The sequence below is a fragment of the Podarcis vaucheri genome, assembly GCF_965113315.1.
Source record: "Podarcis vaucheri genome assembly, chromosome: 6".
NCBI classification, from domain to species: Eukaryota; Metazoa; Chordata; class Lepidosauria; order Squamata; family Lacertidae; genus Podarcis; species Podarcis vaucheri.
In genome coordinates, this window is record NC_138764.1 from 81,806,961 (window position 1) to 81,830,144 (window position 23,184).

Genomic DNA, 23,184 nt, shown 5'->3' on the forward strand with positions numbered 1-23,184 from the left:
GAATGCATGTTGTAGATGAGTAAATATTGTCACGTTGGGAAAAATAGATCCCCCAAACGCAGTATTTGGCTTTCCATGTAAGTTAATATTCAAAAACATTTTAGCAGCTACTTGTGTGCTGAGGAGAAGCTTGCAAAGTGTTTCATGCACTTGGCTTTTCAGAAGAACTGTATGTGAATATGCAAATAGAGCCATTTTTATAAATCTGCCGGGTTTGCTTCTTTCACCATCGTAAAGCTTCTTTATTTGAAATAAAAGGTCAGATTCATTATTGAAGGAGAAAGCAGAGTTGCACAAACTATTTTAAAACCTAAGACTTTTCCCTGAAAGTGCATCTAATCGCCTTGAAGCACTATTTAAAGAAAATATGCTTTGTTCAACAGTAAACAAGTGAGTCCTTGCTATTGGTAATACGTAGTGGTAGATGAACCGGGGGACATCACTAGAAATTGACGATAAGCAAATAAAAGGAAATGCTCCATGTCATTGCATACTAAAGTGGAATGAGGTGCAGGGGCAGGGTGTTGTTGTTTTAGCAATTTGTTAGAGGGTGGCACATTAGTACTTGGATTTAAAATTAGTGTATTCCGATGTGATCGGGAGCTGGCTGAGAGTTAGTGTGGGTGAAGGTGTAGGCAACAGGATGCTTTAGCCAAGCTTTAGAAAACAAGGAGAGAGCCAGTGCAGTATACTGGCAGTGGCTGAAATGTAAAGCAAGCAGTTCCCCAGTTCAAATCTCATCTCTATCGCAACCGACAAGGAGAGCTCAGGCAAGACTTCATCCCCCCCCAGCTCTGCGGCGCAGTGAATTAGTGCCTCTGTCTGCTAACCAGAGGGTCGGTGCTTTGAGCCCACCCAGAGATGGATGTGGGTAGGATTCCTGCATCGCAAGGGGTTGGACTAGAGTGGAGAACATGTGGGGACATGGCTGGCACGCATCCCAGGGGGCATGGCATGCGTCCCGGGGGTGTGGTGTGCCGCCCGGCCGCCCCGTGTGGTGTGGTGGTGGAGTGCGCGGCAGGTGTCGGGGCGTCTGCAATGGTACCCCCCTCCCCGATGGTGCTGGGGGTGGTGCGTGTTGGGATGCGTCCGGGGAGACGGGGGCATTTGGCAGGCCCCCAGCTGGCTCCAGCCACCGGCCAGCAGCTGGGCAAACTCCAGTTCTCAGAACAGCATCAATCAGAGACACAAGCCTCAGAGACCTTTAGAGACTTGGCATGCTCTAATCAGCAAAAAGGAGACTCTTGAGAGTCCGATGGCCTGCAAGAAGATCAAACCTCTCCATTCTTAAGGAAATCAGCCCTGAGTGCTCACTAGAAGGACAGATTGTGAAGCTGAGGCTCCAATATTTTGGCCACCTCATGAGAAGAGAAGACTCCCTGGAAAAGACCCTGATATTGGGAAAGATTGAGGGTACAAGGAGAAGGGGACGACAGAGGATGAGATGGTTGGATAGTGTTCTCGAAGCTACCAGCATGAGTTTGACCAAACTGCGGGGGGCAGTGGAAGACAGGGGGGCCTGGCATTCTGTGGTCCATGGAGTCACGAAGAGTCGGACATGACTAAACAACAATCAGCAAAGTGAATAACTTCTCACAACGGAAGTGGCGGACAGAGACATGTGTAAGCATTATTTGCAGGCGTTTATTCAGCATAGTTCAGGAACAAAGGAAAAAACATGTCTTCTTCCCTTCGTGTCCAAGCAAAAAGCAGTATAGCATAGCAAAAGCAATATACAAACGGAAGTTCCCAGCGAGCTGTGCTGGAATGTAAACAGGCGTGTGACACACAACAGTCATGCCTGTTCCTTTTAAGGTGGAATGGAACTATATCCTAACAGTGCGCTCCCCCTGCCCCCCTTTCCTCCATCAGTGACTAGATGACCCTCGGAGTCCCTCCCAACTCTAGAATTCTATGGTTTTATGATTCTGTCTGTGGAGGTATTGACATCAGCCTACCTTGCAGGGGTCACACACCCTCTGCCATTCTCTCAATGAAGGCCCAATGTTGTTCCCATCAACTCCAGTCAGCATAGAGAGCACAGAGTAATATGATGGGAGTTTTATTTATTTATTAATTAAGTTTATACCCCGCCCTATCTCCCGAAGGAGCCTAGGACAGCAAACAAGGTGGGATAAAACAATGAAAACATATGAAAAATAATTCTGCTGCGGATCTAGAGTGGAATAAAGAATTCAACTGTGAAATGGTTGTGAGGTTCACACGAATTATATGGGCATCAATTTTGTGTTGACTCTGGTATCTGTTTCCTAATTTGGAGAGCTGAAGATTTCAGTCCTAATTTCTAGCTTTCATGGATGCTTATACACTTGGACACAATGTTCAGAGCATGGACCAAATGGCCCAATTCAGATATACAGTCTTGGCTTCATAATGTTTTTTGAAGCTGGGAATGAGCATCAGGACCTCCCCTCCTGCACCATCTTTAGTCCAGACATCCCGGTTTATTTTAAAACCAGACTTCTCCATTATAGGCATAATACAATACAACACAATATAATATAATAATGTGAAACAACACAACATAGTTGTACCTTGGTTTTCGAACAGCTTAGTTCTCAAACGTTTTGGCTCCCGAACGTCGCAAACCCAGAAGTGACTGTTCCAGTTTGCAAACTGTTTTTGGAAGCTGAACGTCCAATGGAGCTTCCATGGCTTCTGATTGGCTGCAGGAGCTTCCTGCAGCCAATCAGAGGCCACACTTTGGTTTCCGAATGTTTTGGAAGTCGAACGGACTTCTGGAACGGATTCTGTTCGACTTCCAAGATACAATGTAATATAACAATCAGGGCTTATTATCTTGGTTAGTTAACCAACACTGAACCAGAGTTTAATGGACCCTGTGAGGAATTCTGGTTTAAAACAAGTTGGGAACTCCAAGCCAGCTCTAGCACAAAAATGGGAGGCAAGAGTGCACAGCACTGACTCTCATTTCTGACTTCATAAACCATGGTTTGTGAAGCCAGGAACTTACAACCAAACTGGATCAATAGGGTCCCCTCTCTCTCAGAGCATTCAGTTATGTTTAGTTACATCCTCAGTTGCCTCCCAGCTGCTCATAGCTATTCTTGTTATGAACCACCCTGTGCCAAAAGGAAGGGGGATCACGTCTTGAAACAGGCCAGATACCAGACTGAGAATAAAGCATGCAAACTTATCCCATTTATGAAAAACAAGCAGCTTTGCAAGTTAAGTGGTTTGTTCTCACATAATCAAATGCAGTGTTTGAATTTTCTGGAGCTCAAGGGGTGCAAAGGCTGCTATTGTATCTGGGGTGGAATCCTTTTTCTGGCAGCAGAACATAATGAACACTGATCCCAGTGACGCAAAGGCTGCTGATGCCTTTGCCACACCGAAACCTTGACCCACATTCTCAGAACACATTCTTTATGCAGGGGCGGAAATGACACAAATGCACTCGAAATATCCTGATGAAACTGTGCCCTGATAAACCTGCTAGATAGTTTCTGCAAGAAGTTCCCCTGGGAGAACTTTTGATTCCCAAAGAAGACCGCAGCATTGCTGAATACTCAAAGCTCTGCATCTCTGCTGATGGTTTTGTTGTGCAAGAGACACAAAGGACAATGCCTGCCTATGGGATTGTTGCCGCTTCATTGACTGTGCAGCTCCCCTGGAGTGCTTGTGTGCAGATCCTGGGTGGTATCCAACTAAGTTTTACTCACAGTAGACCCATTTAAATTAATGGACATAACAAAGTTTGGACTCATCCACACTTGTTCTTAGAAACCAAGGTTTTTCCACTTGTCCCTTGCTTCCTGGGCATGGATCTAAGGAGTTTTGTGTTTCTCCCACAGGTTGTTCCACTGAATTGGAACAATCAACAGTCTGCAGAAAACCCAGTTGCCAACTGGTCCAATTCAGTAGTGAACCATGGGTTTTTCCAGGGGAACAAAGCAGGGCAAATGGAGGTTTGGACAAGGCCTCAGGTAAATTCATTTCACTGGGCGTACTCCAGGAAAAACATACAGTGGTACCTCGGGTTAAGTACTTAATTCGTTCGGGAGGTCCGTTCTTAATCTGAAACTGTTCTTAACCTGAAGCACCACTTTAGCTAATGGGGCCTCCTGCTGCCGCTGCGCCGCCAGAGCACAATTTCTGTTCTCATCCTGAAGCAAAGTTCTTAACCTGAAGCACTATTTCTGGGTTAGCGGAGTCTGTAACCTGAAGTGTATGTAACCTGAAGCGTATGTAACCCAAGGTACCACTGTAGTTGGATAGCTTCCCTTGAGAACCAGCCCTGCTTTGTGCGTCAAGGCTCCGCACCCCCTCCTTTAATGAATAAAAACACATGGACACCAGTATTTTAGGTTAATGGGCTAATAAAGGCCACAACTTTATTGGTTACAGAATGTGAGTGGTATTGGCTTTAGGCATTGGACCTGAACCAACTACATTTGATGCCTGCCTGCCATGCAGAAAGGGTTAACCATCAGTAGGGGGAGCCCTGTTGATGTACATCAACTCAGAGCTCCCCCCAGGGTGACTGGAAAGGTCGTGCCATAGTCCATTCCATCTTCACCCATCCCTGGTTCCCATTTCCACCCCTCTAACAGTCAGCCAGCATTTTGTGGCCACTTGAACACTTTTGGGTCTAATCAGGCTCTTCTGATTCACAGTTGTCCTGCAAGTACGTTTTACAAGTGACATGCAGGTTGGAACAGTACAGAATGTGGTTGTTGAGTTCTGAGGTGATAGGCACAATGATATTAAACTACAGGTACAGAACACCATTTTGAGTATATGGGAGGAATCCAACATAGTGATAAGGCAATTGTTTCGTAAGGGTGAGCATTGCAAGATGGAACAATCACCTTCTCTTCCCCCTCACAGTCTGATCTAGGGGTTCTCTGGGGGCCCATGAGGCATGGGGGGGAGGAGAGGAAGGAAAGCCCCAATGTGCAAGTGGAAGTTGTTGTTCAGGGCTTCTGCTGACAGGACTCATTAGTTGAATATTGCCATACACATACTCTCACTCTCCACCCACCCCCATTCAACTAGCACAGTACAGAGAACGCCGGACTAGAACCTTTCTCACGGCTGTGGTGCTTTTCTACTTGCAAGGATTCCATCCCTTCATGATGTAGCAGGACATTCAAAAATGATATTCTGTTTCATCTTTCTTGAGCGGTGCTGTACCCTATGCTGTCCACAGACTCTTAATGGGTGTGTAGATCCAGCTTAAAACCATTTGAGTCTGTTCTGTTATATGGGAAGACAAATGGTGCACACATTAAGGACTTTTCATACTTGTTAGGAGCTGATTTAACAAAAACCTGATTTCAGGCCAAGCTACACATTACACTGCAGCTGCTGCAACATTAGTTTGATGACCATCCATGACCTTGTCCTGACCCTGGTGAGATCCCACTAGACCAAAAAAATAATAAAAAAGTGCAGTTATATCCCTTGCTTCTAATGTGAAACAAACAATCTCCGCTAAAAAATAATAAATAGCTCTAGAACAGAATCAACCCACAGAAGCACAAAAGGCAATCAATAACCTGGTGACATTGACATGCATTTCGTAACATTGATTTCCTAACTTTATGCATATTCGCTGTCATTGCATTTGTATAGCTGCTCCTTGCTTGGATTGCCCTGGAGAAAAAAAAAAGGAACTAATTCCTTGCCTTCCAACTTTTCACCTTAAAAATAAATAAAATATTGAAATGAAAAATGCCGACTATGATCATAAAGGGTTTTTTTAAATAGAGAGAATCAAAACCTCCCATTTTCTTAATAAATAGGTTGAACAAAATGTTTTCTCCCAGGCTTTGGGTCTCTATTGGGTATATATGGCTCTGTTATTGTTTGTTTGTTTGTTTGTTTATTCATTCATTAGATAGGCCCACAGTCGACAAGAAGGGGGAACTGTGGGGTTATTAATCTTTCCTGTCATCCATTCACAGATGTGAAGTTCACACCACAGCAAATGTGAAGTCAGCAGTACGCAACCACAAGGTAGAGATTTTCAAGCGAAACAAGCTGAGAGAAAGAGAGAGAGAGGGAGGGAGGGAGAGAGGGAGGGAGGGAGGGAGGGAGAGATGATGGTGTGCGGGAGGGAAAGATGGGGTGGGGGGAATTAGTGTAGAATAGAGGATGAAGATGTGAAGAAGATGAATGGAACCAAAAAGAGGGGAGGGGGAAAGATGAGGAAGACATATAAAAGAGAAAGGGACCCCCCAAAAAAGATAACAGAATTTGAATATGTAAGAGAGAACACAAGGGGGGGGAGAGAGGAGAGACAGATACCAAAATAGAGAGAATATTTTAACTAGAGTGTTAATGTATCCATGGCATATCTGGGTGTCCTGGAGATGTAAAGGGTAATCACTCTCACAGCATGTATATGCTATTGATATGTTAATAGCACATATATTTTTCTTTATCTACAAGCAATGAAGTTTGCAAACTGACTCTGATTAACTAGGTCTAGCTGTCTCTGTGTGCATATACGTACATCAGCAAATGCATGTACATAAATATTTATGCTGTATACACAATAGTGTCTGAAAATTCCCATAGAGTAGTGGCCAACATGAAAAGTCCTCTATTAGTATTGATGTGACATCAGACAGGCATGTTTGTGCTGATATAACCCGCAGCAATATCAATACTAATGTGGCTGCTTGGGAATACGAAATATATAAGTAGATTGAGTTCTTAATGGAATCAGGGTAAAATCCGAAACACCGAATAAAATCTGCAACAGGAAAAGCAATACAAATTAATTTCATCTTGACTTAGATACCTTGAGCATAGATGGTGCACTTTTCTGGATGCCCTGGGAACCAAGACACAACAGGGGTTCAAGGAGGACTAGAGTTCAAATCTAAACACACCTCATTGTATTTACAGAGCAGGGATAATGGAGGAATTTGATCTTGGTGAATCCCTGTATGAAACAAACTGATCAATACCTCTCAGAGTAAGTGCAGATCAGAACTTAGCTATTCACTGGCTTTTTGCACTTCTCTGAATGTTGCAACACGATTCCAAAATGTTTAAATAAAGAAATGAATATTCTACACATCTTTTTAAAACATCATTGTTCAGACAGGTCTTAGGAATCCCCTTTTTTTACTTGTGTTTTTGTTTTGCTTGTGTTTTTCTGTTTTACACCATCATGCTATATTTCCTAGGAAAGTGTGGTTTATGATTATTTAAATAAAAACAGATACGTTGAAAACATGGGTTTTGAGAAAAACAAGCATTTAAAATAATTTATAAAGAAATGCTTTTAGAGGAATCGAAAAAGACCTCTGACTGCAATGAGTGTTGGTTGCGTGTGTGAGGGGGGAAAGCTTGTTGGGTCAAATTAGGAATTTTGATTTGTCTGCTGTTGGTGGGTTCTTGTTGTGTATGGGAAACAGCCCAACTAAAAAAGCTAACCGACAAACTGACCTAGCATGGGAACAAACAAAAGAGGATGCCTTCACCCCGGTGCGGCTCCCCTTTATTACGCACCCAGCCCAACAAGACGACAAAAAGAAAGTTCAATTCAGACTTTTTCCCCCAAATGTTGAATTTGCTTCAACTCTCACTTTTCTAGTGTGTTGGGGGTCTTTTTATATAAACCTGGATATATTAGGGAAGGGGGCGTAGCTGAATCCTGCACCCCTGTCCCACAGTATTAAGGGTTGATATAGGACAAATGGGTAGCAGGCAATTCCTCTTCCCTGCTGGCAACAAATAGGGTGCCCTGCACATTGGCTGCAATATAACAGTATAACTTTTTGGTTTGTGATTTCAGGCTAAGGCAGCAGGAGACATCATAAGCCTCATCCAAAGTATTTATTAGCTGGCGCAGCATGTCTTGGGATAAGGGCATTAGGTCTTGGGCAGGTGATTTTTCCACTATATATCCCAGGGCATGCTTGCTCAGTCTCCAGTGATTCTGTAGTTGCTGCAATATAATCTAGTAATGCCAGGCAATGCAAAAGCCAAGCTCTGTCACTTTGAATTGCAAAGTCTCTATGTATTCATAATGCATAAGCAGACTTCTACCATACAGCACTCAGATGCTGTCGTCTTGCAGGTCCGGAAAATTGGACAACTTCATAGCCTTTTATGAAAATGCTATGTTCCCCCCCACCCTCCTCCACGCCTCATCTTTGGGGGTAGTAAATTATGCATTTCAGAGCAGGAAACATTAAGAAGCTGCCTTTATTACTAACAAAACTCTGGGTCGGTAGGATAGGCAACAACAGAGCCTCTGACAGACTGTTAATAACTTTTGTGATTTTTGTTTCCTGGAGGTGATGTTTTATAATATGTGTCCCCCCCCCCATTCCATTTTATTGTAATACTTATTCGGAAGATCATTGTTTCGTTTGCTCATCTCTAACTTCTTCCTGAGTGAAAGGATAGTCTTGTTTGGGAACATTGTCACTGGGGGAAAGCCTGCATTGTATCTTGTCTGTGGAATCGGCCGCTGATTTTTAAGGGTTGTCCTAGTAGTCCACAGAGTGACTTCAGGGACCGTTAACATCCCTCTTAATTATTTTATATAATCGTATGAGAAATACCCAGTGCTTAATTTCCAGAAGAAGACATGTCAGGGTTGAAGTCTGGCTGCAAAAAACACTCTTAGAGGGCAAAGGACCCCATTTCCTACTTTGGCGAGTCCTTGCAGGGTTACCTGGTGCTAGGCAATGTCCCGTGGCTGGAAGTGGCCATTTAATTTTCCCACAATGCCCTTGATGAAGCAATGTGGACAACCAGGTTAGTGAATAGAGTGTTAGACTAGGACCTGGGAGACCCGGGTTCAAATGCTCACTCAGCCATGAAGCTTACTGGGTGGTCTTTAGCTAGTCACTGTCTCTCAGCCTAACCTGCTCCGCAGAGCTGTTGTGAGGATGAAATGGAAAGGGGGAGAGCCATATGCACCACCATGCGCTCTTTGAAAGAAAGATGGAATGTAAATACAGTGGAACCTCGTTTTGTGGCCGTGATCTGTTCCAGAGCCCCAGCCGCAAGCCAGAAATGATACAGGCCAAAGTGCCATGTCTGCGCACGCGTGCGGAGTGGTGCATAAACGAAGCATGATTTAGTGCTCCTGCGCACGCGCGAGCTGCAAACCCGGAAGTAACCCTTTCCAGTACTTCTGGGTTTGCTGTGCACGTTCGCCGGAATGGACACAAGCGGAGGCGGACACAGGACAAGGTTTGACTGTATAACCAAGCAACCAACCAACCAACCAACCAACCATGTTACGCTACAGTCAATTCAAATAGTGACTCTCAGCTGCCTTGCACTCTCCTCTTAAGGTGGGGTGGGGAGATGTCAGCAGTGTGTTTCACCCCAGCAACTTCCTGAAGATGATGTGTGCTCACTTTCGGAAACCTTTTGCTATAATTCCTTATTTGAAGGGTACCTCCTCCCCATCCCGCATCACCCTCAAAAGAGGGCATAAGCTTGCATAACATTTGTAGATTCCAGTTTACCAATTATTGCTGTGATTTCAAAAGAGCTACAGTCTATCTCAACATAGTGGGGAAAACTGCGAAAGTGTGTCCCATGTGCCTGCTCAGTCTGTTGCTCAGGAGTTAACTGTTGACGGAAAATTTCAAGGCCCTCTCTCCTCACTGTTCTCTATCTTTAAATGGAACTTGGACTGAAAAGCCCTTCAAATTGAAGGCTCTATTCTGTTAAGAATGACCCATTTGCACTTGAGAACTGTGCTAGCTTAAAATAGTGGCTTCACTTAAGAAGGGAATTTCTTCCATATGTGGTGGACATGCCCTAAAATTAAAAAGGGATACTATTTATGAAGAATTAAAGAAAATGTTAAGACATACTTTCCCCCCCAAAACCCCAGAAATGTTTTTATTGGGCCTATTAACAACAGACATCCCAAAAGAGATGAAAGGAATATTTTTGTATGCAGTAACGGTGGCCAGGATAGTAATTGCTAAACAATGGAAAAGTAACAGAACACCAAAAAAAGAAGAATGGGTCCTTAAATTGTCAGAATATCTTGAACTGGCCAAAGTCACAGGTTTAATAAGAAATTATTTCAATGAGAAAATAAGGAGAGAGTGGGAAATCTTTATAAATTATATGAAGAAAACCGATTCCCAGATCCATACTTGGTTTAGCTTAGAATAAAAACCTCACAGGTTATTAGAATGTTTTTCCAAAATTTAACCGTTACAGACAACCAGTGATATGAGAAATAAATATCCACATGGAGTTAGTTGGAAGTCATTTTTTCACTTTTTCTTTTTTCATTTTATCTTTATTTCTCATTTTTTAAGGAGAATATAACGCTCATATTTTTGATTGTAGTCTATGTAATTATTTTGTATCCTTGTATTTTTGCTTTTGTATTTTTCTTTTCTGTTTCGCTATTATTGGTTCACTTTATTTAAATTTTGTTTGTATTATGCATAAGTATAAATAAAAATTCATTAAAAAAATAAAAAAGTGGCTCCAAAGTGTCTGGTGCTGGCGGTTTAAGGGGGAGGAAAGAGGGTTCTATCAATGGGTTCTGCCAGGCACTTGGCAGCTGCCTGAAAATGGTGGGTTGAAGCCAACTGAGTAAGTGCACGACTTCCACTCATGCAACTTTGGCTGATGCAATGACTTCTGTTCATGCAACAGAACTTACTCTACCTCTCCTCTTTTATGTGCCCTCCTATTCCCTCCAGTTCTGCTCTGGAGGGTTGGGAGCCCCCTAAACAAATTGTGTGTGTGTGTTTGTAGGAGTTAGGGGGTGTTCTGTTTCATATTTCCTGGGAGGCTGGCTATATATATGAATGAGTTGAAAGGAACTAGTTTCACAGTTCTTTGGACCCCGGGCATAATGCCTTGTGCAGAGTGTGACAGCCACATTGAGGACAAGAAGGTTAGTGAAAAAGGAGGAGCAGCGTTGTGAGTTAGAATATAACTAAACAAAGCTTGTTCAATAAAAGTTGGAGGTGTTGGTAAATTCTGCATGCCACAACAAAGTAAATCATTTCCCTTATGTGTGTTTAAAAATATTGTTTCAGTTGGGACAAGATTAGAAAGGAAAATATTGCATTTATTTGTCAACTTCTGCTGTCAAAAATCCTGGGATCTTAGAATGAGTTCCTCTGAACATGTGCCAAGAGCCTTTCCTCCAGAGAAAGGGAACAAATGTTGTTGTTGTTTTGATTTTGTGTGTGTGTGTGCGCGCACAATATGTCTGCCATGTGATGACTGCTTTAAATCACTCCCCCCACAACAGCTGTCTCCTTCCAGTGCGCTTTTGACTCGCATCCATTCAATGTGTGGCTGAAGCATTTCCCCCTTGATGCTACATACCCCCTTTTTTGGTTAGATCTGCACGACAAAGGGCCAGCATCCTCATGGGAAGCCCATGCATGCAAGCAGTCCACTGTGTGGAGAGAACCATTGCAAGTTGTGCTTTAAAGTGCACTGATATTTGCAACTGAATTCTGGGCAGTCATATCGATTCAGCGAGAAGACTCCAGAATGCTTGTTGTCTGTTGAAGCTTGTCTCTCCTCATAAGAAAGAGAACTTGGATGGCTTTAAAGGAGGATTAGAAAATCCACGGTCAATAAGGCTATACTTGCTATGATGGCTATGTCCTACCTCCACCACTGGGGGCAGTATCCCTCTGCATGCCAGATGCTGGGAATCACATGAGGGGAGAGTGCTGTTGCACTCAGGCACTGCTTGTGGGCTTCCCATGGACATCTGGCTGTCCACTATAAAGACAGGATGCTGGACTAGGTCAGCTCTTCTTTGGTTCTGAACTGGGGACTCCTTTTAGTTGTGCCTTTCCTGTAAGGCGATATCAGTGGGTGCTAACTGGTTCTCCCTTCTATAATGAGAACAGAATTAAGGCAATATCATTCCTTACCCATCATGGTTCCTGCTACACTGGCATCCAGTCCCATACATAAAAGTTCTCTTCAGGAGTTTTTCTGAATATCAAGAGGGTGAAAAACATACATGGAGATTGAGTTCTGCCAACTATGGTCTAGTAGTCCAATCTTTCTCAGTGAATAGAATCCATTTTTCATACCATTCCTGGTGTATATGATCTACAGAAAAGTCATTGGGAATCTTTGGAGGAACAGTTTTAGGGGTAACTATAAAATGCAAATAAGATTTTCATGATGAAATATTTTAAAAACAACCATGACAATATTTACTTTCTCCCCCTTCTTCCCAAATGACTGGTTTTGCTTATATGCTGCTGGCAGATGGGATGTGGATCATTTTAATTAGATTTTATTGGACTGTTATATGGCCCATAATTGTGATCATTACTCATTTTCACTCTGATTCAGGCAGTGCCTCTGCTTAGACATGATGGCATTTTGATGAGACAAACCCCGTGTCACTTGTTGTCAAAGCAATGGAAAGAGATGTTTTTTCAAGGTAAAGTTGGACTAGATTAATGAAGGATATAGGTTACCATTTAATTTTCAGTGTCCAAATTGTACATATAATAAACAAAGCACCTGTGGTCCTGGGCCATCATCATGTCATAGAAGAAGAAGAAGAAGAAGAGTTTGGATTTGATATCCCGTCTTTCACTCCCTTTAAGGAGTCTCAAAGCGGCTAACATTCTCCTTTCCCTTCCTCCCCCACAACAAACACTCTGTGAGGTGAGTGGGGCTGAGAGACTTCAGAGAAGTGTGACTGGCCCAAGGTCACCCAGCAGCTGCAGGTGGAGGAGCGGAGACATGAACCCGGTTTCCCAGATTACGTGACTACCGCTCTTAACCACTACACCACACTGGCTCTCAAAGAGGGGGGAAATAACAGAAGGATATTGTTCACCAGTTTCTAGAAGCCAGACAATTAACTCTTGGGAAAGGGGGCTTGAATTTGCCAACCCCTGGTCTAGAGTATTGGCTATTTTTGATCATCCAAATGTTGTTGGAATCTCATCAGCCCCATCTAGCATGGCCAATAGGCTGGGATGATGGGAGATGAAGTCTATCAACCTCATCAACTTCCAGAGTACCCAACCTTGGTCTAGAGTACTGGCTATCTGTGGCCCACACCTCCCATCATCCCAGACTACTGGCCATGTTGCATGGGGTTAATGGGCAATGTAGTCCACAACATCTGGACTCCATAACTGGTTTCACCAGTTCTAGTGCTTTGAGAAGTAGTGAATCCCTCATTTGTATCCCCTTTAACAAAATTAGGTGGCCTTCAAACATCAAACAGACCAGAGAAATCTGAACTCTCTAGTTTGTTCCTCCTTGCTGCCTTCTAATAGTGAATGTTTATTGTAAGTTAAGCAACTTAAATGGTTTAACTTACAATAAATTACACTAAAGTAAGGATTTGGAATTTTACTGGGCAGTCATATTTTGGTTCATCTCTCCATCTCTGTATTGGTCCACCTTACTATCTCTGTATCCAACCTTTGATGCTCCATCTGTGAATTGATGACCTATCCTCATTACTTTTTCTACATGCCCTTCCCAAAAGAGTAGAGCACTTTTTCTCTCACTGTTTAATCTTCATAGTTTACAGCCAGAAGATCTGGTGTGTAAATGGGCTGTGAATAATGACTCGCCTTGCTGTAGCTCTGTCTGCGACAGCTGGACATCTTGTTTATTTTGTCTGAAGAGATGACCTCCACACTTGCTGGTGCAGGGTGATTTTTCTCTCCGTTTAGGCAAAAGAGACTCTTCATCTTTTACAACTCTGATGGACTTGTATATAAATAGCTGTGTGTGCAGCAGAATTCAACCCAGAAGCCTTAAGCAAAGTCAGCAGCGGTAGGACTTTTTGAGCCCAAGTTAGAAACCACATGGAGCTTAATCATTAATCACCAGTCTTTAATTAACAGCTCTGAGCTTTGAACAAAAGGCGCTTACCGCAAGGCTGCTGAGGAGCCCTGAACCTCTTTGGTGTGTTTTCATTTGAAGCACCCAGTGGTCTTCAGAAGAGAAGCTGATAGAGCAGCAACCCTTTGTGTCAAGGGTCAAGATAATAAGGAAGAGCAGATGTTTGTGGCCTTTTCTAGCCTGGCAGCAGTTTCAAGCTGACTCAACATGTACAAGCTGCCAGATCTCCAAAGCAAGAAACCTATTGCAGCAATGACTCATTGAGAACAGGAATCCAGGCGATGTTTGCTGTTACCAGCTTTGCACAGGTGAGAGTCAAACCAGGTAGAAGGGAAGCTTCTATTGGCCTGGGAAAGTTGATGTTCAGAGTGAGATTGTTCAAATGGGAGGGGGGAAAGCACTTTGCAAACTGTCCTGAATACTCTTTACAACTTTATGAAATTTTATTTTAATATGAGCTTTTCCTGCCTGGTTATTATATGATGTTGCAGTAAAATGATAGTACAATCACTGCTGTGAATTGGCACAGATTAATAAAGGATGTTTGGCATTAGAAACATTTTTTTTGGGGGGGGTAGTGGAGGATGTTGTTTGCCCCCCTCCAAGTACCATCAAAACTGGTAGTGGATCTTACGTGAAGTCACAACCAAGTAGTAAAAGGGAGTTTGGGGGAGCATGGCTCTGATTTTGGGTAGCTATTATGGTCATGTATACATTAGACCATGGGTAGGCAAACTAAGGCCCAGGGGCCGGATCTGGCCCAATAGCCTTCTAAATCTGGCCTGTGGATGAGTAGAATGTGTGCTTTTATTTAAAATGCACCTCTGGGTTATTTGTGGGGCATGGGAATTTGTTCACCCCCCCCCAATATAGTCCGGCTCCCCACAAGGTCTGAGGGAGAGTGAACCGGCCCCCTGCTGAAAAAAATTGCTGATCCCTGCTTTAGACCAATGCATCCCCACCCTACTCCAAAAACGTGTAGAGGCAAAGCACTCCAAAAGTATTGCAAAGTTTAAATTTAAACCAGTTTAGCATTTGACCTATAACCATTTCCTTTTGGTGTCACATTTGATGCCCTGTGGATACCCCAAGCTGTTGCCAGTAAACCTGGCTAAAAGTTCAGATGGGAACTGCATGTATCTTGCCCAGTTAACTGGCCATCACTAGCTTCTAGAATGCATCCTCATCTGCTTGATGCAATGTTTGAGTTACAAAATTGACTGATAGAAGCAACCCAAATATGCAGGGCAACCCTACACAGGTTTACTCAATCCCAGTATATTCAGTGGGGTTTATTTCTGCATTAGCCACTTCACCACTGCAAAAAAAGAAAAAGAAAAAAGAGAGGACAAAAGAAAGGTTATATATTTGTATATTTCCTTATGCTCATCAGATGCAAATTTAGAAATGATTTCTATACTTTAAGCAGAAATAAAATGTGTAACATGATAGTGGGGGAGACACTGACAAGGGCTGGATCCAGACACATCAAAGAAGTCTTTCAGTTAAACGGGTTGCCAACTTTGCATGAGAAATCGGGTAAGCAAAAACAGAACTCCACAACGCCATCTGGTTTCACAGTGTTATAATGCATAAATGACGTATACAAAGCGTTTTTTCTTTGTCAATGTAGATGTAGCTGAGTCCAAGGTGACCTGTGTGCTTGCTGGCCCCTGGTTTCCAGCTCTTAAAATAGAGGATGCCTTCAAACAGAGAACTGTCCTCCATTAGCTATTCAGATAGAGGGCTGTTTTTTCTTTGATCGTGGGCCACCTGGCTTAGTGGGACGCTAAGAGTATAATTCCAAAGACACTAGAGAGTAAGTAGAGTGCTCTTTACTCCCCAGCAAGTGTGTTTAGAACTCTGGCCTTAATTAAGCACAGTTCTTAATATTTAAAAAGATCAGTGTTGGGGCTTTATGTTGCCTAGAAACTACACCTTGTGTCTTAATAGTTCTTCCTTCTAATCACAAACAAGTGAGTTGATTCTGGTTCACTCATGGTGAGGGAGAAAGCACTCTGCACATGATAGAAGAGCTCCCTTCATTATATTTTAGGGCCAGGCTTTGGCAACAAAAACCTGGTTTGGGGCTATGCCTAGACATAGGAATGAGAATGTGTTTTAACCATAAGTTTTCAAATGGTAAAAAAAATAAATCTGGACAAAAATAAATATCCCATATATTTTCTTGCTTCCCCCCATCTTATTTCTTTTTCTCCATGTCAACACCAAACAAGACAGGACTAAAATTAATGGGGAAAGCAGCAATTAGCAAATTAGGTTAGCGGCGTGTTGCAGTGTGCCATGGCTGCCAGGTGTGAGGGGTTCTGGCAGTATATTTATTAGCGGCTGTCAGAAAAGTGACACTTTGATGAATGGAGCTGGGTAATCAGACCCTCCGACAGTGAGCACTTCGAGGCCTCAACATGCTAAACTGCAAAATCAAACCTTTTTTTAACCCCCTGCACAAAAATAATAGAAGACCAAACCCCCTACCTACCCAACCCCATTCCTCTATAGGGGAAATATATATTTTCCATCAGGAATTAATGATGTTGATGATAAGAGAGAGAAAGAGAAAGAGAAAGAGAAAGAGAGAGAGAGAGAGAGAGGAGAGAGAGAGAGAAAGAAATGGAAAAATGCAGTTTTATGTAGAAGAATTTCTGGGGTATGGATGCCCCCCCCCCCCAAGATAAGTATCACTTTCACATTTTGGGAAGTAGAATACTTAAAAATATGGGCCATGTAGATCTATGGATGGTGGGGGGAAACATCTTGTTCTGGTAAGGTGAATCGAGTCAGTGACGTTGTGTGTGTTGCACCCTAACCCACAAATCAGTTAATTTGAGGTTTCTAAATTAATTAAACTGATTGACTCACACAACAATTTTATCACTTTCTGTATCTGTACTCAGTAAATTAATAAAAAAAAGAAGTACAGGTCTGGAGGCTGCAAAAATAGGCCACGAGAGATGGCATGTGTATGTACAGTGGTGCCTCGGGTTAAGAAGTTAATTCGTTCTGGAGTTCCGTTCTTAACCTGAAACTGTTCTTAACCTGAGGTACCACTTTAGCTAACGGGGCCTCCCGCTGCCACCATGCAGCTGCCACACGATTTCTGTTCTCATCCTGAAGCAAAGTTCTTAACCCGAGGTACTATTTCTGGGTTAGTGGAGTCTGTAACCTGAAGCGTCTGCAACCTGAAGTGTCTGCAACCTGAAGTGCCTGCAACCCGAGGTACCACTGTATGTGTGGGCACAGCAAATCCCATCAGATATACAGGAGAATTTTGAGTTTAGGGAAGAGGTGGTTAACTTCCTTTCCTCAAGGACTACCTTGAGGGACCACTTCCCTCAAGGGCTGCATGTACACACTCCTGCCACAGATACACATGCACAGCCAAAGTAGACAGGCAAGCATCCATGCACAACAGAGGGGGACACACTCAGCACACCTAAACTTTAGGAGACATTCACTTCCTTCCTAACTCCCCTCATCATAGTAGAAACCAGCCTGCACCAGCTATGCATGCTGCAAGTTATGGAAGCAAGAAGTTTGGTTCCCCAAGGGGGTGTGTGAAATTGACCTCCGAACCTGACTCCTTCCTCCTGGATCCATGAAGCTGCAAGAGTTCCACCAGGGAAATAGTCTTCAGGGTTGGGTTAGTGTACCCTTTGGGGAGCAGCAAAAATGAATGGCCAGAAAGACACCCATCTCTGAAAAGCCTAGAAAGGATAGAGCACTGTGCTAGGTATCTGCTTTGCATCTGTTTTGCGGGCAGAAGATCCCGTTTTCAATCTCCTGCCTTTCTTCGTAGAGTTGGGAGACTCCTGCCTGAAATCCCAGAGAGCTTCTGACAGTCATTGGAAACAATACTGACCCAGATGGACCAACTATCTTACTCAGTATAAGCACCCGATGTTCCTATGTTCTCAATTTGAAATGTGGAACTTTTCATGCGCTAAAACCCACGAGAACACAGAATTACAGAATTGCATGATAATTGTAGAATATAGAACCTGCAGCGCTATTTTTAATAGGGGGAAAAATGGTGGCTATACTCATCATGAAGCTGTTGCAGTAAGTTCCATACTTTTAACTTTTTAAGGCAAAGGTGCCAGGACTGTGTACTCTTGAGGGTACGCTGAAAAAAGCACCGAGAAGCTGAAAATACAGAATTGCAAGTGGGGACCTGAGACAGTAGGAGATGGAAGTCAGTTTCTGGGACTACATAGATAGTTCACTGGGCAAAGGCTTCAGAAGTGACCCAGCCTTGAGCACTCTCTTATTTCATACCTGTCCTAAATAACTTATGCCAGATTTCCAGTCTTGATACTATAAAACTGAACTGTGAGCAGGAGAACTCCCTTGCAGACATGCCCTTGGTGACCCAGAATAAATAAATACAGCAGAGTTAAGCTTGTGTTGCATCAGAACTATTGTTTCAGATGCCAACCTACCTCCTCTCGAGCCCTGCCCAGCCTAGTCGTGACTGGTGCCATCTTCTGAGTTGTAGATCATGACTCTGTCTCACCTCCATGATCTACGATGCCCATACATCCTTAGAGCGAGAGTGCACTCTGGTGATGCATTACACCAATACATCATGGACACAGAGTTTGCTCGGGTGATGTATGAGTGCCCTGAGAATGTATTTCTCAAATGGTAGTATTGTTCAGGGACAAAGCCTAGCCAAAGAGTAGATTCAATTTAATTACAGTGCAAGTGGTAGTCCAATCCTAGGAGGCACTTTGGCATCTGAATGTTGGCACCCTAAAGAAATATAGGTTGCTGTTGCTTGTGCCATTGAGTTACATCCCAATGTGCCACATTTTTTAAGTCTTTTCTCTTTTTTTGCAGGGAGGAAGGAGCACAGGTTCAACAGCTATTCTGGGCAAAAGGCGGGCAGTCTTTGGAAAAACAGTTTTGGAAGAAAAAGCCAGGATGGATGCAGGATGAATAGCCAGTCATATCCTGTACACAAGAGAAACTAGTGTCTGTGCAAAAGGAACTGGTCCCTAGTCTTCAGGGTAAACAATCTGTGCAAATTCCTTCTTGTACACTTAGAACCATAGAATCATAGAATCTTAGAGCTGGAAGGGACCCAAGGGTCATCTAGTCCAACCCCCTGCAATGCAGGAGGAAGCTCTTCTATAAGTAACCCATAACCTCTGGTGGTATGCTGCTGTTACTTTGGTTGTGTAAATAATAGCCTGCTCATTTCTGCTTCCTTACTCCACCAGTGAAGATAATTATGAGCTAACACAGGCATAGGCAAACTCAGCCCTCCAGATGTTTTGGGACTACAACTCCCATGATCCCTTGCTAACAGGACCAGTGGTCAGGGATGATGGGAATTGTAGTCCCAAAACATCTGGAAGGCGAGTTTGCCTATCCCTGAGCTAACATCGGTCCTAAAGTATATGGCCATAGCTAATACAGTAATGCATTTTGGCTGAAGAACTGCTGTTATTGACAGTGAGGTTATGAGTCCTTTAAAACTTGCTCTAGTAAACAGAACCAGTACTTCATTTTGGGTGATCTAAATACCATGCCTTGATTTTAAGAGGGACAACCTGGAACAAAGGAACTTAAAGCCATTTATTTAGGACTGAATTGCAACAACGGCTTCCTGTTGCACTATGCTAAAGGTATTTACCTGGCAGTGATGGGAATGATTCTGTTGTATCACTGATTGCTACTCCAGTGAAGGGTCACTGTGCTTGTTTTGTATGCATTTATGCTCTAATTGTATTGTCCCTTTTCTCAGCAATGCTAAGATGGTTGTCTTATCACCAGATTCGTACGGCTGCTGCAAAGGTTCATTTGGCATACATTTAAACGCTAATTTAATTGTCGCAGACTGTGCTCTTGCATTCCATTGCCACGTGACTCAGTCCTTTATGCACACACACCTGGGAGGTAACTGAGGGTCATACCCTGGGCATCTGATGAAATGGTCTCTAGTCCACGAAAGCCAATGCCATTATAAAATGTGTTAGTCTGTAAAATTTGTTGGTTTCGCTGCAACTGACATGGCGATCCCTGTGGAAATTTGCCTCGGCTTCCAGAACATTCTACTTCCAGGTAATTTACCCTGAAGTCATATCCCCCCCCTCAAAAAAAAATTAAAAAAAATTGAAAGCACCCATGACATGATGTCCTTTTTCATTGTGAATAATCATTTGGGTGAGTGAGTTGCAATGGCTCTCATTCTGGCTCCTGTTCTGTTCCTCTTCCCCCACCCTTCCTGGACATTGTTTTCCCTTTCTTTGCCAAGGGTTCTATAGGCAAAAATATGCAGTATCTCCTGGGGGAAGGAAGGAAGGAAGGAAGGAAGGAAAGACCTTCTTTGAAATCCTCTCCACCTTAAAAATGGGTCCTTCTGTATTTACTAGGCATGTTCTAAATTGTTCTTTGTTTTATTAACCTATGTAATTTTACACCTTGTGCACTCTTTCTTGCCTCTGTGCATTATTCTGGTCTTGGATATTTATTCTTAGTTAAATGGTAAGTGCCAGGTACACAAGGTTCTGTTCTCTGGCTTCTACCCCCTACCCCAACACAGCAGCACGTAGCTCACTAGTAGCGGCTGCTATAAGTCTTGTTGATGCACTGTATTGTTAAGCCATTTGACTTTGGTTTTGCAAGAGACGCACAGAAAACGCTTTCCCCTCCCCACCTCCTCCAGCTTTTGTGTGACCTGAAATGTAGGTTCCGCTAGCAGTGAACTCAATCACGGTTCTCTCCTAGGCTGCTATTAAACCTTGGCTCTAACCATCCAAGAAATTAATCTCCAATGCCCAACCTCTCCCGGTCCCTACTGTGCTCTGTAGCAGCTGCACACCACCTTTGATCCCCAACCGCATGACTTCATCCATAAACCTACGTATCTTGCTGTGACTATTGAACCTCTTCCTATCGTCTGTTGTAAGTAAGGGCCAGGAGAATCTTCAGAACTTTGGTGTTTTACATGTGTCTGCCTCAATCATAGTTTACTTTTACCCTGGGTTTTTAAAAAATAGAAAGGAAATCAAGGGCTTCTCTTTCCCCCAAGTCTTATCCTGGTCAGATTCTTTGATACAGATGATAACTTACACAATACAGTGAGGCAAAGAGGAGCCAAAAAGCTCCCATGTTTTTATTAGATATTGGATGCAAATTTCATTGGGATCCCTGATGGTGACTATGTGTCTTTTACTCCAAAACCTTCTTTTAGTTTAAAATGTTATGATCCCACTCTGGAAGTGAGACTTTACATGGTTAGGCCTTCAGATAAAGGTATTATGGAACTAATAAACTAATAATAACAGCCATTTGTCTACTGCAGTTAAACCCATTTCACACATCTTAGTAATTCTTACAATTCTTAAATAAAAAATATTTATTATTTCCATTTTACAGATGGACTACTGAGATGGAATGATCATGGCTTGCCAAATTCATGGTAGAGGCAAGATCAAAACCTGTGACATTTGGGTTCACAGCATGCTCCTAACCATGTCTACTCAGAGGTAAGTCCGATTGAATTCATGGGCTTGACAACCAGGTAAGTGGAGTTAGGATTGCAGTTGCCTCTGCTTATTACTTTTACAGTTTTAGAAACCACTTCTCAGTTCCCAACAAGATTAAAAACAACAACATTAAAAAGCAAGATTCATCTAAAGAGCCCAACCAGTGGAAAGCTTGCGCAAGGACACTGGCTTGTACAAAAGGACTTTGCTCTTGTGCCCCCGAAATTGGCTCTGGGGAGGTTCTGGAGAACCCCCTGGACAGCACAAGTGGGGAGGAAAGAGGATTCATTCCATATGTCAAACTGAAATGCTTGTACAGATGGAATATTCATATTGGTGTAATGGTGAATCCAACCCAATAAATCCATCCCTACAAATGTACAATTAATATTTCATAAAGGACTGGGTCACACCTCAGGGAAGGCCTTCTTAATCAGAAAGGAGTTTTTCGTTTTCTTTTGCCATTATATGCTACAATTTGTTTAGTCCTTCGATGGGAAAATTGCCACTCCCGGGGGGAAGAAAGGAGCTTCCAGAGAACAGCTGAATTCACAGTGAGCATATTTGCATGACCAGGTTTGGTTTTAAACAAGAATGCTAAGTTAAGAGATTTTTTGGGCACATGGCTTCACTTTTTTTGGCTGTTGTGTGATGTCGAGGTCCCACCTTGCAAAAATTCTCCTTTAATTACTTCTAGGGAAGCAAGATCCAGTTGGTAAACTCTGCAGCTCGAGGACAACTTTTCTTGCCAAGCATGCATTACCAAAGACTAATTGTTAGCATGGTGCACCTGCCTGCTCCCCTGGTAGGTAGAGCCAATGAGAGGGGGGAAAGTAATTTATTAATGATCAAGTCACAACTAGCAATGGAAACAATAGGAGTGTCTGCAGGCAGCACTGCTGGGGGCAGAGGTGCAGGTGCTTCGTGCCCTAAATGGGAGAGTCGGCATATTTTTTTACGAAGCTTGTTTGTAGCCCTTTCTCCATTTCCTTCTGCTCTGTGCATGCTCCCTTCCCTTCTCCAAATGTTTTGCCTTCACAACAGGCTCAGCATTCTTGCTTGGGGTGATAAAATAGCTGTCAACTTGAGCATGGAGGAAAAGCACAGAAGCGAAAACACACACTCACAAATGCACCAAACAACAACAACAAAATAGCCGTAAAGACCAAATGAATTGGAGCTGAATTTCCATTGAAACAAGTGATTTGTATTGAGGCTACTAATGTGGTATGTTCAGCTAAAAAGGAAAATGGCGAAAGAATGCTTATAGCTGTGGACACCTTTGAGGAGTTAAGGGCTACTCTCAGTCAGTGACTTATTCTTTTTGTGAGATTTGCTACAAAGTTCACTAGTATGGATGGTTAGAAAATACACAGATTTTCCAAAAGATTTCCCACTGCTCTGAGTGGCATGTATAATGCTGCCTTATACGCAACCAGGCTATTGGTCCATCTAACTTAGCATCTTCAACTCTGACTGGCATTGTCTGACACAAGCTGCTTGCTGGAGTGAGCATCAGAGCTTGGGTGCTTTTTAGGAGGCTAAAACAATTGAAACTTTATGTGCAATGGAGAAAACATGGTGGGAAGATACAGCGGACCCCTTTTCCATCCTGGAGTTTGCTGGCAGTTAGAAAGGAGTGTGGGAGCTTACAATGAAAACAAAGATCTATACAAGTGTTTCAGCATTTTCCAGTGCTGGGTCCCATTATGTTGTTGGACTCCAATAATCTTTAGGCAGCATGGTCAATGGCCAGGGATAATGGGAGTTGTAGTTCAGCACTATATAGGGAGCCAAAGTTGAAAAACGCTGATGTATACTA

The 23,184-nt window shown here is 43.0% G+C and overlaps 1 long non-coding RNA gene across 2 annotated transcripts; it reads left to right on the forward strand.

Annotated features, from left to right (window-relative positions):
• The first annotated feature begins 13,709 nt into the window (after nucleotides 1–13,709).
• Nucleotides 13,710–22,792, forward strand: LOC309535760. 2 transcript variants are annotated; one of them, XR_014221391.1, is made up of 4 exons: nucleotides 13,710–14,156; nucleotides 18,709–18,878; nucleotides 21,253–21,362; nucleotides 22,060–22,792. It is a non-coding gene; the product is annotated as an uncharacterized lncRNA (long non-coding RNA). The 2 variants fall into 2 exon arrangements; XR_014221392.1 differs by lacking the exons at nucleotides 13,710–14,156; nucleotides 18,709–18,878 and adding an exon at nucleotides 20,170–20,778.
• The last annotated feature ends 392 nt before the right edge of the window (nucleotides 22,793–23,184 follow it).